The following is a 16,904-nucleotide window of genomic DNA, read 5'->3' as shown; positions in this document are numbered from 1 at the left end:
GGCCAACAACGATGAGGCCGGGGGTTCGGGCGTCAAGGCATTCTGGAAGCTGTCCCAGGAGATGGAGGAACAACCTCACTTGTATGAGGACGCCGCCTTCCCCACCGATCCTGAGACCACTGATGGTACCGCCGAGGATGACCCCACTGATGCCACCACTGATGGTGCCGCCGAGGATGCCACCACTGATGATGGCGGCGCCCGACCGTGCTCCGCACCCTCAAGGAGGAAGTTACTGAAGTGGACTCCGACGGGAATCCAACGGCGCCCGAACGAATAGTCAAGGGGTACTCGCTTCAGCTCGGGTGCATTCTTCGGAGCACCGTCTCGATCAACACCGAGAACCTGAGGCATCCTGACCGAGGGAATTTGCGCAACCTCCTCTTCACGAAGCTGCACGAACGATACAAGTTCCCCGCTGAATTTGAAAACACAAGCCTCAAAGGGAATAAAGTGAACAATGCTGCCCTCACGAAGATGAGCAAGGCGTTGAACTTCGAAAAAAGACAAGATGCTGAGTCACCCTAAGGATGGGAGCCAGTGGCAAGCGTTGAACTTCGAACACCCAGATTTTGGGAAGGATCCAAGGAACATCGTGCTGGGCGCGAGCACCGATGGAGTCAATCCGTTGGGCAGCCAGAGAAGCACACATAGCACCTGGCCTGTGTTTGTGTGGATGTACAACCTTCCCCCCTGGTTGTGCATGAAAAGGAAGTACATTCACATGAGTATGCTAATTGAAGGGCCGAAACAACTAGGGAACGACATCAATCTGTATCTGGGGCTGCTGAAAGAGGAGCTAGACACGCTGTGGAAAACGCCAGCCAATACGTGGGACGCCGCAGAGAAAGAATATTTCCCTATGAGAGCCGCGCTGCTCACGACGGTGCACGACTATCTCGGTTACGGATATCTCGCGGGGCAGGTGGTCCACGGATTTTCTGGATGCGTCAGGTGCATGGATGACACAACGTATCGCCAGCTAGATAGAGATCCCGGGTCTTGGAAAACCGTGTTCATGGGACATCAAAGGTGGCTTCGCGACGATGACCCGTGGAGGAAACGCAAGGATCTGTTCGATGGTGAAACCGAACCCCGAAGACGCCCGCGTACGAGGAGCGGCGAGGAAATAGACGAGCTGTTGAAAAATTGGAAAGATTGCCCACTGCCGGGAAAGAAGCAAAAGGCGCCAGAGCCGGGAAAGAAGCGAAAGGCGCCAGAGCCGCTGCTGAAGGTATGGAAAACGAGGTCTGTTTTCTGGGACTTGCCGTACTGGAAGATCCACCGTGTGCCTCACAGCCTTGATGTCATGCATATCACGAAGAACGTGTGCGAGAGTCTGCTTGGTACCCTGCTCAACATGCCAGAGAGGACCAAAGATGGGCCGAAAGCAAGGGCAGACTTGAAATCAATGGGCATCAGGGAGGAGTTTCACGCTAATGATGATGATGATGATGAGGCGAAGCAGGACATGGAAAGTCGTCGCAAAGGCAAAAAGGCCAAGAAGACCGGAAATGACTTCCCTCCTGCGTGCTTCACTCTAAGTCAGGAGGAGATCGATCAGTTTTTCACCTGCCTCGTAGGAGTAAAACTTCCTTACGGTTACGCGGGGAAGATAAGCAGATACCTAGACTCAGCGAAGCAGAAGTTCAGCAGGATGAAGTCTCACGACTGTCACGTGCTGAGAACCCCGTTGGTCTGCCCGTCAACAGGCACCTCGGCAGGCTCGCTGGATGGGGTCACCGTGAGGGTCGCCGCGAAATGCATGTCGACTTCGATGGTCGACTCGCCGACTTTGAAAGAGCAAACCTAGTCGCGCTACAACACATAGACGTGGTTGATCCTTGGGTGGTAGAGCACAAAACCTTTATTGAGAAGACGTACAATGACCGAGGCCAACAGAGGACGGACGGAGATATAATCAAAGAGCACAACTCATGTTTCACGCGTTGGTTCAAGCAGAAGCTTCTGTCGTACCCTTTACATGAGGATTCTTCCGCGGAAGAACAACTCATATTCGCCTTGTCACAGGACGCCGAGCACAACCTGATGACGTATGAGGCATACGATATCAACGGCTACACATTCTACACCGAGGACAAGGACATGAAGAGCGATGGTTATCAGAACTCCGGGGTAACGATGGAATCCTACACCGGTAACGACAAGGACAGATACTACGGAAGGATCGAGGAGATCTGGGAGCTGAGCTACACTGGAGAGAAGGTCCCGATGTTCCGTGTCAGATGGGCCAAGAGCGTCATAAAAGAAGACCGGTATTTCACCACCATGGTTATACCCGAAGCCAAGTCCAAGACCGCGGGCGCGAACGTCACCAATGCTTCTTCATTACCGACCCGTCAAAGCCCAGTCGTGTTGTCGTGAGGAGAGGCAAAAGGAAGATCATCGGAATGGATGGAGTCGCCAATGAGCAAGACTTCGACAAGTACGGCGACCCGAAGATGGAACATGACGACGACGATGAAGTATCAGCATACACCACAAGAAGAAGCAGGACCACCCTACCTAAAGGACGTCCGTTCAAGAGAAGAACTCCATTTACGAAAAATAAGGGCAAGAAGATTGTGAACAGATAGCTAGCTAAGATCGATTGTATTTAAATTGTAGCCTTCATTTCTCGATTGTATTTCATGGGCACTTTTTGAACTCATGAATATTTTTAAATTTCGTGGACACTCGATCTCGATCCCCCTCCATCTCGATCGCTATCCCACCTCGCCAGATCCGGTCCCCCTCGCCGCCGAGCACCCCCAGCACCCTCTACCCCGCTCCACCGGCCGCCGTCGCCGACCCCCCGCACCCTCCCCCGCTCCACCGCCGCCGACGACCCACCGCATCCTCCCCTGCTCCACCGCCGCCGACAACCCACCGCACCCTCCCCGGCCCGCTCCACCGCCGCCGACGACCCCCCGCACCCTCCCCGGCCCGCTCCACCGTCACAAATGAATGCAACTAAAATTGCAAAAAAAAAAAATTTGATTATATTTTCAAATAATAAATTTGATGATTTTTTTCATATTCATAAATATTTTCAAATAAAAAATTTGATTATATTTTTAAAAAAATTATTACTGTTTTTATAAAAAATTATTACTGTTTCATATTCATTTTCTAAAAAATTATTAGATGCAACAAAAAATAATAAAAAAAAGATTACTAATGGCGCACCTTTGGCTGGTGCGCCATTGCTATATAAAAAAAGTTTACTAATGGCGCACCGATCGTGGGTGCGCCATTGCTATATAAAAAAACATTCTAATGGCGCACCTCTTCGGGGTGCGCCATTAGTAAGTTTCCCCCTATAGCTAATTCCTCCCTTTCCCTCGCCAGTTCCCCTTAGTCCCTCCCCCTCGCGCCAGTTCCTCTCCGTCCGCTCCCAATCAGCGCCCCCGCCGCCTCCCTCTCCCCATCCTCCCCTTCCTCCCCTCCGACCCCACCCCACTCTCGCCGGAGCAGCGCCGCAGGGCCGACACCAACCTCGCCCTCGCCCGCGCGCGCCGCAACCTCCGCCTCGCCGAGTCCGGTGCTGCTCGTGGAGGAGACGTGGCTGGAGGCGCTCTCCGGGGAGGTGCCCATCTACCCGCCGCCCTCGAGCGCCAGTTCGTCGCCCTCGAGCGCCTGCACGCCAAGGTGCCCGTCTACCCGCCGCCCCACCTCGTCTTCCACGCGCTCCACTATGCTGTTAGGGTTAAGATTTTTTTAGTCCCCACCCCCGACTCTGCTGCTGAAATTACCGTTGAAATCGAGGTAAAATCACTATTGAAGTGGGTGTAAAATCACTAGTATTGAAATTCAAATTTAAACTTGAAAACGAAAATTGAATTGGAGAATTAAATCACTGTTTTTAGTCCCCATTTCTGAACCTATGCTAACCTTGCAAGCAGCATAACAGGCAATGTACTCCAAAATACTATAAGAACTGGAGTAAAAGATGACTGCATCTCACAGAAACTCTATACACTGCCAACTGTATTTAGTTAACATTACACTGCCACTGCTATTCAGCACAAACGTTTGATCATCTCACTCTACTTACTGTCAATTGACACTCTATAACTGTCAGCTCCATTCACTAGCAGCAGCCAGCACTTCTGAATCCAATCTTTCTTGGGCAAGCTCGGCTACTTGTTGTTAGTCACTAAAAGATCCTCAACAGACTGCATGCATCTAGTATTAAATTTCTTGGACGGATCATCTCTTTTAGCAAAGGACTGTAATAATTAACTAACTGAAAATTTGACATTCTGGACTATGCTTGGCTCTGGTTTTGTGAAATCTCATCTCTTTTCTACTGCCATGACTAGTCATGAATTTTATTTTACTTTCCCCACTTTATAACATTCAGAAATTGTTTACTAGCTCAAGCTTCTCCTTTGCACTTTATCACTTCAATCTGCTGCTACCTCAAGCTTCTCGTTTACACTTGTGCCAAGTAACATTTTTTCCTTGTATAATTATATGGTGGTTGACTGAGCTGCTACTTTTTCCTTGTAGAAGATCGCAGGTCGAGTGGGAGGGATCCAGTTGCGACGACACCGAATCACCAGCAAGGCAGCTGCTTAGAATAATAGGTTGACTCACCTATATATACTACTATCTTGCATCTCTCTCTTGTTTCTTCTTCTACTACAATACAAAGAGAGTCATTTCAGTTACTTGTCTTAGTGTGTGGTGTGGCTGTTTATTGTTCAACACCAGCAGCTAGCTCTATTTAGGTCCAGTAGAAACGACATGGCTCTCCAATTTTTAAGTAATCTTGCATATGTTAGAAACTACATATATGGTCTCCGGTTTTCTTACCTCTGCTCTGAAACACCAACACATCAACAAAAGAAGATGGTATTTTTGTTACGCTTTCAGTTCGTGTCAGCAGGGAGATATAATGTTTTAAAATCTTTCTGGTTATATTGGAGTTAGGTTTTTTGAATATGAGCAGCAGTGACTTGGATATACCTTATAGAGTTGTAACAGTTCCTCTTGGTGCTTAGGTGCATTTTCTTTGTGTAACTTGGTTTAAAAATGTGATTTGGTCTTTTGTGGCATTTGGATGCCTAAATCCCATTTTCTTAATCATATTGCTTGGAAACTTTTGGTTATCTCCTCTCAGTGATGAAATAATTTATATGTACTGCACTTTTTTCATAATTAGGTAATAATGTTGGTTGCAGTTTTGGTAGTTCAAACGGGATGTATCTCATTTTGTAGACAGATTATTTTCTGGAATATCATATATTCAAATTTGTAATGAATGATGGCTTCTACCTGAATTAGTAGACTCCGTGGTGTTAGTTTGTTCTAAATACAGTAAGATAATTTTAACAACTGTAGAACATGTTGAGACTAGCAACTTTTTTGTGACATCAACCAACAGTCCTGTCACTGGGTTATCCTATTTTATATTTTTAATTACTAACTTAAGTTTGAGTAAACAGTGGCAGTGAAGTCCTCATAATAATCAGGCGGATGTTAACTTTCTGATGTCCCCAGAAGTTAACTAAGATTGTGGTGCTAGTAGAGGCACATTCTGGCCTTTTCATCCATATGAAAGTAGAGGCACATTGTGGTGCTAGTTTGCTGGGTTTTGTCTCCGACCATCGTGTCGTGATGATTTTGCAGGTACCCCGAGAGGCCCTTGAGTTTGCCGGAATGTCGATTAACTTCCGTTCCGGCAAATTCGGGTACTCCATATGTCCTATTTTCAGCAAAGGTCATGCTGAAATTTTCCATGAATTTTCGCATGACTTTGCTAAAAATAGGACATATGGGGTACTTGTGACTACTGCATGGGCCGGGGTCTTAGTACTTAATTAAGTAGGATCAACTGCCCCTTTATTCTTGCTGCATTAAACCATAGGTGGCAATAGAGCCAAGTGATTAGGCCCAACTTAGAATTCTCCTTCCCAGCTTAGCTTTTAGGGTGCCTCGGTGTCGATGAGAACCTAAATGATGTACGCTTAGACTTTTAGGGTGCCTCGGCGTCGACAAACCCTAAATGATAAAAGCTTAGCTTTTAGGATGCCTCGGTGTCGACAAACCCTAAATGATGAGACCATGATCTCTTTCCTTGACAATAACCAACTTTTTGACCAAACTTTTTTCCTATTTAGAGCGAAACATGGCCCACAACGATGGGGCCGGCGGTTCGGGCGGCAAGCAATTCTGAGAGCTGTCCCAGGAGATGGAGGAAGAACCTCACCGCTATGAGGACGCCGCCGCGGAAGACACCAATCCTGACTACACAACCCCTAGTGGCGTCGGGGATGACACCACTGATGGTGCCGCCGAGGATGCCACCACTGATGATGGCGGCGCACGCACAGATGGCAGCCAACCGAAGAGGCAATGGAAGGACCGGCGCCCGAGCGTGCTCGGCACCGTCAAGGAGGAATTTACTGAAGTGAACTCCGACGGGCATCCAACGGCGCCCAAACAAGTAGTCAAGGGGTACTCGGTTCAGCTCGGGTGCATTCTCCGGAGCACCGTCTCGATCAACACCGAGAACCTAAGGCATAAGGACCGAAGGAATTTGCGCAGCCTCCTCTTCACGAAGCTGCACGAACGATACAAGTTCCCCGCTGAGTTTGCAAACACACGCCTCTCAGGGAATAAAGTGAACAGTGCCGCCCTCACGAGGATGAGCACGACCCTGTCTACATGGAGAAGCACGGTGAAGGCAATGGTTGAAAAAGGTAATAGTTATGAGAAGATCAAGGCGAAATATCCTTTGATGAGCAAAGATGACTACAAGGAGTTCAAGATCAAGTGCGAGAGCAGCGCAACCTCCGAATCAAGTCAGTGGGGGAAAGAAATGCGGGAGTTGAACTTAGGGGTCCACCAACTCGGTCCCGGCGGTTACAGAGTGGCGGAGCCTATATGGGACAAGGAGGACGAGGAGCGTGCCGAGCAAGGCCTACCGCCCCGCTCCGAGAAATTACGTGACAAGCAGACCAGGAACTTTGTCAGGGCCCGGTACAAGGAGGACCCGGTAACAAGGAGCTTACCACGGATCCGAAGACCAGGGCGCTTGAGCTTGTTCTGGTAAGGAATACACCCCCGCGTAATTAGCTCCATATGGTTGCATTCTAATTAATGAAGCCAAATTTCTAAATGGTTCACATTCCTTCCGCAGGAGGCTGAAAGCAGTAGCGCGGGGTCGTCTCAGAGCTCCCCTTTTGACACCCCTTTAAATAGGGCGTTGAACGTAATGGAAAACAAGGATAAGCTCAGTAAGCCGTCGTCAGCTGGTCGTGTGGCCGGCAAAGGCTTGTCCACAAAATGGTCGTCATACTATACCGCTGGTGGGCGAAAGGAGAAAAAGACCAGCTCGCAAAGCCAGTCGCGCGAGGTTCAAGAACTCAAGGCACAAGTGGCGCGGATTCTGGAGATTGTCCAAGAGCAAGTGCAACAACAACTGGGAACGACGCTCACCGCCATTGTGCCTACCTTGATTCAGGGGCTGACGACGTGGATTGCGGGCGGCCAACAGGGGCCTCCCCCGGTTCCCAGCTTCAAGGCCAGCAACTCGCACAACGCGCAGGTGGCGCCATTGGTGTCTCCGGCGGAGGCGGTATTCGTGTCTCCGGCGCCGGCACGGGCATTGGAGCTTAATGCACCCGGGTGTACGCTGGCCGGCACCTCGCCAGCAAGCGGCCCCTCCGTCAGTTGCACGCCCGCCGTTGGCGGTGCCTCGACATTAGCCGAGCTCGACGGCATCATGGTAACTAAGCCTCTCGGCCGATGACTTCATCTCCTTGCCTTTGACTGGGCATCCCTGACGCCCTACATGTTTTCGCAGGGCGCCGCCGATGTTCCTTGCACTCTCCTGCACTTCGTGGGCGGCGAGTTGGTCGATGTCGCCAAGGGCAGAATCGTTCAACCGGGCAACCGCGTGTTCCACGGTAATCCGATGCCACCCACCTTGTATAGGGTTGAACTGGTTCGAGTGCTGCCAGGCTGCGACGAGTTGTTACCTCCGATTCGACCCGCTGGGGCCGACGAAGATGATGTGATGACCCTCAGCGCCTGCGTAAGCTGGCCCCTGCTTTGGCCGAAGAGCCAGATTCGTTTGGGGGCGGGGGACACCACCCCACAGACAAGACCGCCAGTCGTGCCAGCGCCAAGCCATGGCAAGAACGCCGCAACGCTACCGGACATGCCGGACATCCCTATGGCACAGGATCCGGACATGCATATGGTACAGCATCCGGACGACAACGACAACGACAGCGGTACATTTTCCAACGTCGATAAGTACTTTGCCGAACATGGGTACGGTGACGAGTTCTACGGGCCTCCTTCTCAAGAACCCAACCCTGAAAAAGACGACCGCGATCTAGCTGGTACGGCGGAGAAACCCAATTGCAACAGGCGTCGTCTGGCGTTCAGTTCTCAGGAGACGCCTCCAGCTGCCGCCTTCCCCGAGCCTCAAATAGCTGAGGTGCGAAATATTATCAACCCCAACACGCTCAAGAAGGCGGTCTGTGAGCAGAACTCGATCCCATTACAACAGATCAGGAAGAAGGGACGGAAATGAAAGACTAACAAGGGCGCCAGTGCGAGCCAGCCGGCACCGAGTACGATTCGTGCTCAGGACGGGCCACCTTCACCTAAGGATATCTCGAGGAGGGTGCATGTGGCGGGTAGGGCGATGCTACCGACAAATATGCTCAATGCTGCAACCGGTGCTATGCGGAGTCTGCATGACAGTGTTCTTTCTTTGGAGAAGCGGTGTCTCAGAGAGAATGATGTGGCATACCCGGTTTTCGTGGCCAAGGTGCCAGAGGGCAAGGTCTTTGTGGATAGCGCCGTCGGGGGTACGATCGTCCTGCGGTTTGATGACATCTTTGCTATGCTTAACCTTCATCCGCTGCACTACACCTTCGTTCGGCTGTTTTCGCTGAGTATGGAGATGCGGATCATTAGAGACAAGACCCCGGACATTGTGATAGTCGACCCCTTCTACATGCGTGCCAAGATCTTGGGCAGCGCTGGGGACCGGCAAGTCGCGAGTTCACACCTCGAAGGCGTCATTCTGGCAAACCCAGATAAGGATAACTTCCTCGTGCCTTACTTTCCCGAGTAAGTCATCTCCTAACCGCCCCGTAACATATGATTTCTTAGATTTCGATCGTTCTTTTTTTTCTCTAACATTCCATGTTCTGTGCAGTGACACACATTGCACACTCATCCTCTTAAGCCCGAAATATTCCATGGCCACGTATTTCGACCCGGACCGTGACTCCAAGATAGACTACACAAATATCAAGAAAGTTCTTGATGATGCTCTCCCCGGCTACGCCGCATCTGGAGGCACCTTTAAGAGGCCAGCTCGTAGGTACGGCAGGCACGTGTTCACCCACAATACGATGTTCCCCTGCGTCAAGCAGCCGCCTGGCGGTCAGAAGGATGCCTACTACGCCCTCCATCACATGCGGGCGATCGTACGGGACCATAATCACCTTCTGCTACCAAATAATCTCAAAGATTGGGCCGCAAGCTTGGCGGCAATCCAGGACGCGGACATCCGACAAGAATTCTTTCGCATCCAATCGGAGTTTGCAGAAATCATCCATCAAGATGTCCTTCGTACCTCGGGACAGTTCTACCTCAAATTTCAACCGTCCAACAGTGAGATAGACACAACGCTATAAATGCAGGCTGACAACGCCCGCGACTTCATGACCATCACGACAGACGGCGGCTTCATCCACGCTCCGGTCCCATGAGTCGAGTCAAAAGTAGTGATGCTATGTGTAGTTCTGAAACATTGATTAGCTCATGTTGTAATTAAACTTTAATGAACTTGTATGTCTCTTTGGTTTGGACAGTCGTTCAACTTAGATGTAATCGATGCTATTTATTAGTAGGACCATGAATCATGCTATTAATGTCTTGCTTTTCTCTTCCGATCCTTTTGTTGCATACTTATATATTGCTTATGTATTGTCTGTTGTTTGGCTAGTGCATAGAGATGCCGTCGTATGTCGTGTACAAGGGTAAGGTTCCCGGAGTCTACGACGACTGGGAGGAGTGTCGGAGACAGGTTCACCGTTTTAGCGGTAACAGTTCCAAAGGGTACACCACTAGGGCGGAGGCGGAATCTAGATACGCGCGCTATCTAGCGGGAGAGAGGAGGGAGCGTTGGAGGAACCGGATGAAGATCAGTTTCATCGCGATGATGCTCATCGTGATGACCGCAGCTCTCTTCTATGTGATGGTAGTTTAGATGATCGATATCGACTTGTAATGTGAAGACAAACTCGCTACTCGCGGTCTCGAGACTTGTAATGTTCTATCTTTGTTTGGTCTTTTGAATTCAGAGACTAATATAATGAATTGTATTCGGAGACTAATCTTCTATTGTATTCGATGAATCTGTTGTTGCTGTGTGGTGCTGCTTATATTCTGTCCAATAATATATTTTGTAATCTGTGCAAATATCAGAAAAGAAAAAAATAATCCCTAATATACATACTAATGGCGCATCACCCCAACGTGCGCCATTAGTATGCCAAAGGATACTAATGGCGCATAACCCCGCAGTGCGCCATTAGTATGCCAAAGGATACTAATGGCGCATCACCCCGCAGTGCGCCATTAGTATGGCAAAGCACATGGGTAAATATGGCCCCCTCGGAGGCATACTAATGGCGCACCGTGGCCTATACTAATGGCGCACTGCCTGGTGCGCCATTAGTAAAAAATACTAGTGGCGCACCAGTAGTGCGCCATTAGTAGGCAAAACTGGTGCGCCACTAGTAGGCCTTTTCCTAGTAGTGCGGTGAAGATCCTGAAGGAAGGACGACAGCTTCATCATGATGCATTCAGGCATAGGAATGAAGACATCAATGCTATGGATCAACCTCTTTGAGAAGAGCAACCAAGAACGAGAAGATTTGTTAGAATTTCGTAACCAGAACTTTCCCCTTACTCCACCTCATAAATCTCGGGACGAGATTTCTTGTAGTGGAGGAGATTTGTAACACCCCCGATGTCATGCTACAGTACCCCCCCCCCCCTAATGGTTGCCATGTCATCAAGATTACTATGCAACTTACCACTTGTCCAAAAATCAAAGCCTTTTTCAAGTAACAAATATGTCGAATAAATTATTTTCTTCGAGCAGTAAAACTAAAATGTGCACCTTATCCTATAAATTTCCCTGATCATTGTCATGTTGAAACCAACCTCTTCTGAATTCCCAAAATGCCCATGGGAATTAATTTAGTGGTCCAGCAGCAATTAAAATTGGCCTTTTCAATTTCTAAAAATAGTTAGACAATTCCTTTTGGCCCCAAACTTTTTGTGCCATCTAATATTGCTGCGTTTGATTTACGTGCAAAGTTTCTCAAGTAACAAAACTCATTTGGTACCTCAAATAAATCTAAAACAAGAGCTAAAAGCTTTAACAGAAGAAGACAAGAAAAGGCCAGAGACAACACTGCTCACATAGAACCCATAGGTATAGTGCGGCCCAGCCCACTCAACGGGCCTTCTCTTTCTTCAGGTACAGGAGGAAGGCAGAGGCAGGGGCGCCATGGCGCACACACGCCGTCCACGCCCGGATTGCCTCGTGTCGTTCATCCGAGCGCTCCTATAAAACGTTTCTTGAATGGACTCAATCATCCTATCAAGAAGATCGCCGACTTCCAACCATACTCGAACCTCATCGAGCTAGTGCACCAAGCTACCAAAGCGAAATGTCAAGTACAAGATGACATCAAGTACGCCATCTACAAGCAAAGGCGACAAGTCAAGTTACAAGAAAACTTTGACAAGCTCAAGTCATCCTCCTACTTCAAGCAACTTCAAGCCGAAAGCTTCATCATCATCTACCCCAACCGATGAGACAACCAAGACGAGTTCCTTCAAATGCTTCACATGCGGCGGCCGAGGCCACAAGTCCTTTGAGTGCACAAACAAGCGCACCATGATCCTCAACGATGATGGAACATATGACTCAATGAGTGAAGGAGAAATGGAAGCCCTTGAGCAAGTGGCCATGCACCGGCAAGTGAACAACGAAGATGAAGATGATCAAGTATTTTGTGACGAAGATTCAAGCCCCACTCTTGTTGTCTCCAAGGTCTTGACTCTTCAACATCAACAAGACGAAGACCAAAGATGTCATATCTTCCACACCAAGGCCGACATCAATGGAAGGTCCGTCAAGTTCATCATCGATGGAGGGAGTTGCCATGACCTAGCAAGTGAAGAACTATGCTCCAAGCTTCAATTGGTCAAGATGAAGCACCCGCACCCCTACAAGGTTCAATGGCTAAGCGACACCGACACTATCCAAGTTGAGCACAGAGTACACGTTTCTTTCAAGATCGGAGCTTACGAAGACACTTTGGAGTGTGATGTCCTTCCTATGACCGTGTGCCACCTCCTTCTTGGGCGGCCAAGGCAATTTGACCGAGGTGTCATCCACAATGGGCGTACAAACCACTATAGCTTCAAGATGAAAGGAAAGGAGTATGTTCTACTACCTATGTCTCCAAGCCAAGTGATCGTCGACAAGCAAGCCACCCATCGTGGAGAAAATAATGAGAGAGCGAACTACCAAAAAGAGAGTGAGCGCCACAATCTAAAATTGAGTGCCTCCACGATGAGCGACAAGAATAACTTCGTTCTATTTGCCACCAAACATGAAATGAGAGAAGTGTGTGAGAACCCATCAAGTGTCATGCACTATGTCCTTTTGTGCAAGGACGAGGCACCAAAAACTAACACCTTTCACGATCTACCTTTAGTGTTATTTTCTTTATTGCAGGAATTCCAAGATGTTTTTCCCGACGAGCTACCTTCGGGTCTACCTCCACTACGAGGCATCGAGCACCGCATCGACCTCATCCCCGGAGCGCCACTTCCAAACAAGGCTCCCTACCGAGTCAACCCCGAAGAAACCAAAGAAATACAAAGGCAAGTAAAACATCTCATAGATCATGGACATGTGCGTGCAAGTTTGAGTCCTTGTGCCGTACCGGTCATCCTTGTGCCAAAAAGAGAAGGTAGCTTTCGCATGTGTTCCGATTGTAGACCTATCATTGCTATCACCGTTCGATATAGGTACCCCATTCCACACCTTGATGATATGCTAGATGAACTTAGCGGTGCCACTATTTTTTCCAAAATTGATCTTAAAAGTGGTTATTATCAAATATGCATAAAAGAGGGTGATGAATGGAAAACCGCCTTCAAAACAAAATTTGGTTTGTATGAGTGCTTAGTCATGCCTATGGGTTTATCGAAAGCACCCGGTACTTTCATGCGTCTTATGCATTATGTGTTTCGCCCTTACATTGGTGAGTTTGTTGTGGTCTACTTTCACGATATCCTTGTTTTTAGCAAGTCTCTCAAAGACCATGTCACCCACCTTCGCACCGTGCTACAAACTCTTCGAAAAGAGCAACTTTATGAAGGAAATATGCCCTAGAGGCAATAATAAAGTTGTTATTTATATTTCCTTATATCATGATAAATGTTTATTATTCATGCTAGAATTGTATTAACTGGAAACTTAGTACATGTGTGAATACATAGACAAACAGAGTGTCAATAGTATGCCTCTACTTGACTAGCTCGTTGAATCAAAGATGGTTAAGTTTCCTAGCCATTTACATGAGTTGTCATTTGATTAATGGGACCACATCATTAGAGAATGATGTGATTGACTTGACCCATTCCGTTAGCTTAGCATTTGATCGTTTAGTATATTGCTATTGCTTTCTTCATGACTTATACATGTTCCTATGACTATGAGATTATGCAACTCCCGAATACCGGAGGAACACTTTGTGTGCTACCAAACGTCACAACGTAACTGGGTGATTATAAAGGTGCTCTACAGGTGTCTCCGATGGTACTTGTTGAGTTGGCATAGATCGAGATTAGGATTTGTCACTCCGATTGTCGGAGAGGTATCTCTGGGCCCTCTCGGTAATGCACGTCACTATAAGCCTTGCAAGCAATGTGACTAATTAGTTAGTTGCGGGATGATGCATTACAGAACAAGTAAAGAGACTTGCCGGTAACGAGATTGAACCAGGTATTGAGATACCGACGATCGAATCTCGGGCAAGTAACATACCGATGACAAAGGGAACAACGTATGTTGTTGTGCGGTTTGACCGATAAAGATATTTGTAGAATATGTAGGAGCCAATATGAGCATCCCGGTTCTGCTATTGGTTATTGACCATATATGTGTGTCGGTCATGTCTACATAGTTCTCGAACCCGTAGGGTCCGCACGCTTAACGTTCGGTGACGATCGGTAATATGAGTTTATGTGTTTTGATGTACCGAAGGTAGTTCAGAGTCCCGGATATGATCACGGACATGACGAGGAGTCTCGAAATGGTCGAGACATAAATATTGATATATTGGACGACTATATTCGGACACCGGATGAGTTCCGGGGGTCACCGGATATTTATCGGAGTGCCGGGGGGTTATCGGAAACCCCGGGGGGAGTATTGGGCCTTAGTGGGCCTTAGGGGAGAGAGAGGGCAGCAGCCCAGGAGGTGGCTCCCCCCAAGGGGAGTCCGAATTGGACTAGGGGAGGGGGACGCGGCCCCACTTTCCCTCTCCCTCTCCCTCTCTTTCCTTCCTCCTTCCTCCTTCCTAGTAGGACTAGGAAAGGATGAATCCTACTTCTACTAGGAGGAGGATTCCTCCTCTCCTTGGGCGCACCAAGGGCCGGCCGGCCTCCCCCCTTGCTCCTTTATATACGGGGGCAGGGGGCACCCTAAGACACACAAGTTGATCATTGATCTCTTAGCCGTGTGCGGTGCCCCCCTCCACCATAATCCACCTCGGTCATATCGTCGTAGTGCTTAGGCGAAGCCCTGCACCGGTAGCTTCATCATCACCGTCATCACGCTGTCGTGCTGACGAAGCTCTCCCTCGAAGCTCTACTGGATCGTGAGTTCATGGGACGTCACCGAGCTGAACGTGTGCAGACCGCGGAGGTGCCGTACGTTCGGTACTAGGATCGGTCGATCATGAAGACATACGACTACATCAACCATGTTGTCATAACGCTTCCGCTTTCGGTCTACGAGGGTACGTGGACAACACACTCCCCTCTCGTTGCTATGCATCACCATGATCTTGCGTGTGCATAGGATTTTTTTTGAAATTACTACGTTCCCCAACAGTGGTATCAGAGCCAGGTTTATGCGTAGATGTTATATGCACGAGTAGAACACAAGTGAGTTGTGGGCGATACTATTCATACTGCTTACCAGCATGTCATACTTTGATTCGGCAGTATTGTTGGATGAAGCGGCCCGAACCGACATTACGCGTACGCTTACGCGAGACTGGTTCTACCGATGTGCTTTGCACACAGGTGGCTGGCGGGTGTCAGTTTCTCCAACTTTAGTTGAATCGAGTGTGGCTACGCCCGGTCCTTGTTGAAGATTAAAACAACACATACTTGACGAAAAATCGTTGTGGTTTTGATGCGTAGGTAAGAACGGTTCTTGCTCAGCCCGTAGTAGCCACGTAAAACTTGCAACAACAAAGTACATGACGTCTAACTTGTTTTTGCAGGGCATGTTGTGATGTGATGTGGTCAAGACATGATGCTAAATTTTATTGTATGAGATGATCATGTTTTGTAACAGAGTTATCAGCAACTGGCAGGAGCCACATGGTTGTCGCTTTATTGTATGAAATGTAATCGCCATGTAATTGCTTTACTTTATCACTAAGCGATAGCGATAGTCGTAGAAGCAATAGTTGGCGAGACGACAACGATGCTACGATGGAGATCGAGGTGTCGTGCCGGTGACGATGGTGATCATGACGGTGCTTTGGAGATGGAGATCAAAGGCACAAGATGATGATGGCCATATCATATCACTTATATTGATTGCATATGATGTTTATCCTTTATGCATCTTATTTTGCTTAGATCGACGGTAGCATTATAAGATGATCTCTCACTAAATTTCAAGGTATAAGTGTTCTCCCTGAGTATGCACCGTTGCGAAAGTTCGTCATGCCGAGACACCACGTGATGATCGGGTGTGATAAGCTCTACGTTCACATACAACAGGTGTAAGCCAGTTTTGCACACGCAGAATACTCGGGTTAAACTTGACGAGCCTAGCATATGCAGATATGGCCTCGGAGCACTGAGACCGAAAGGTCAATCGTGAATCATATAGTAAATATGATCAACATAGTGATGTTCACCATTGAAAACTACTCCATCTCATGTCATAGGACATGGTTTAGTTGATATGGATCACGTGATCACTTAGATGATTAGAGGGATGTCTATCTAAGTGGGAGTTCTTTAGTAATATGATTAATTAAACTTTAATTTATCATGAACTTAGTACCTGATAGTATTTTGCATGTCTGTGTTGTTGTAGATAGATGGCCCGTGCTATTGTTCCATTGAATTTTAATGCTTTCCTAGAGAAAGCTAAGTTGAAAGATGATGGTAGCAACTACACGACTGGGTCCGTAACTTGAGCATTATCCTCATTGCTGCACAGAAGAATTACATCCTGGAAGCACCGCTAGGTGTACCACCCGCGCCAGCAACTGCAGACATTGTGAATGCCTGGCAGTCGCGTGTTGATGACTACTCGATAGTTCAGTGTGCCATGCTTTACGACTTAGAACCAGGACTTCAACGATGTTTTGAACGTCATGGAGCATATGAGATGTTCCAGGAGTTGAAGTTAATATTTCAAGCAAATGCCCGGATTGAGAGATATGAAGTCTCCAATAAGTTATACAGCTGCAAAATGGAGGAGAATAGTTCTGTCAGTGAACATATACTCAGAATGTCTAGGTCCTGCAATCACTGGATTCAACTGGGAGTTAATCTTCCTGATGATAGTGTCATTGACAGAATTC

This window comes from Triticum aestivum, chromosome 6D (genome assembly GCF_018294505.1).
Source record: "Triticum aestivum cultivar Chinese Spring chromosome 6D, IWGSC CS RefSeq v2.1, whole genome shotgun sequence".
Lineage (NCBI taxonomy): Eukaryota > Viridiplantae > Streptophyta > Magnoliopsida > Poales > Poaceae > Triticum > Triticum aestivum.
This window is presented reverse-complemented; position numbering follows the sequence as displayed.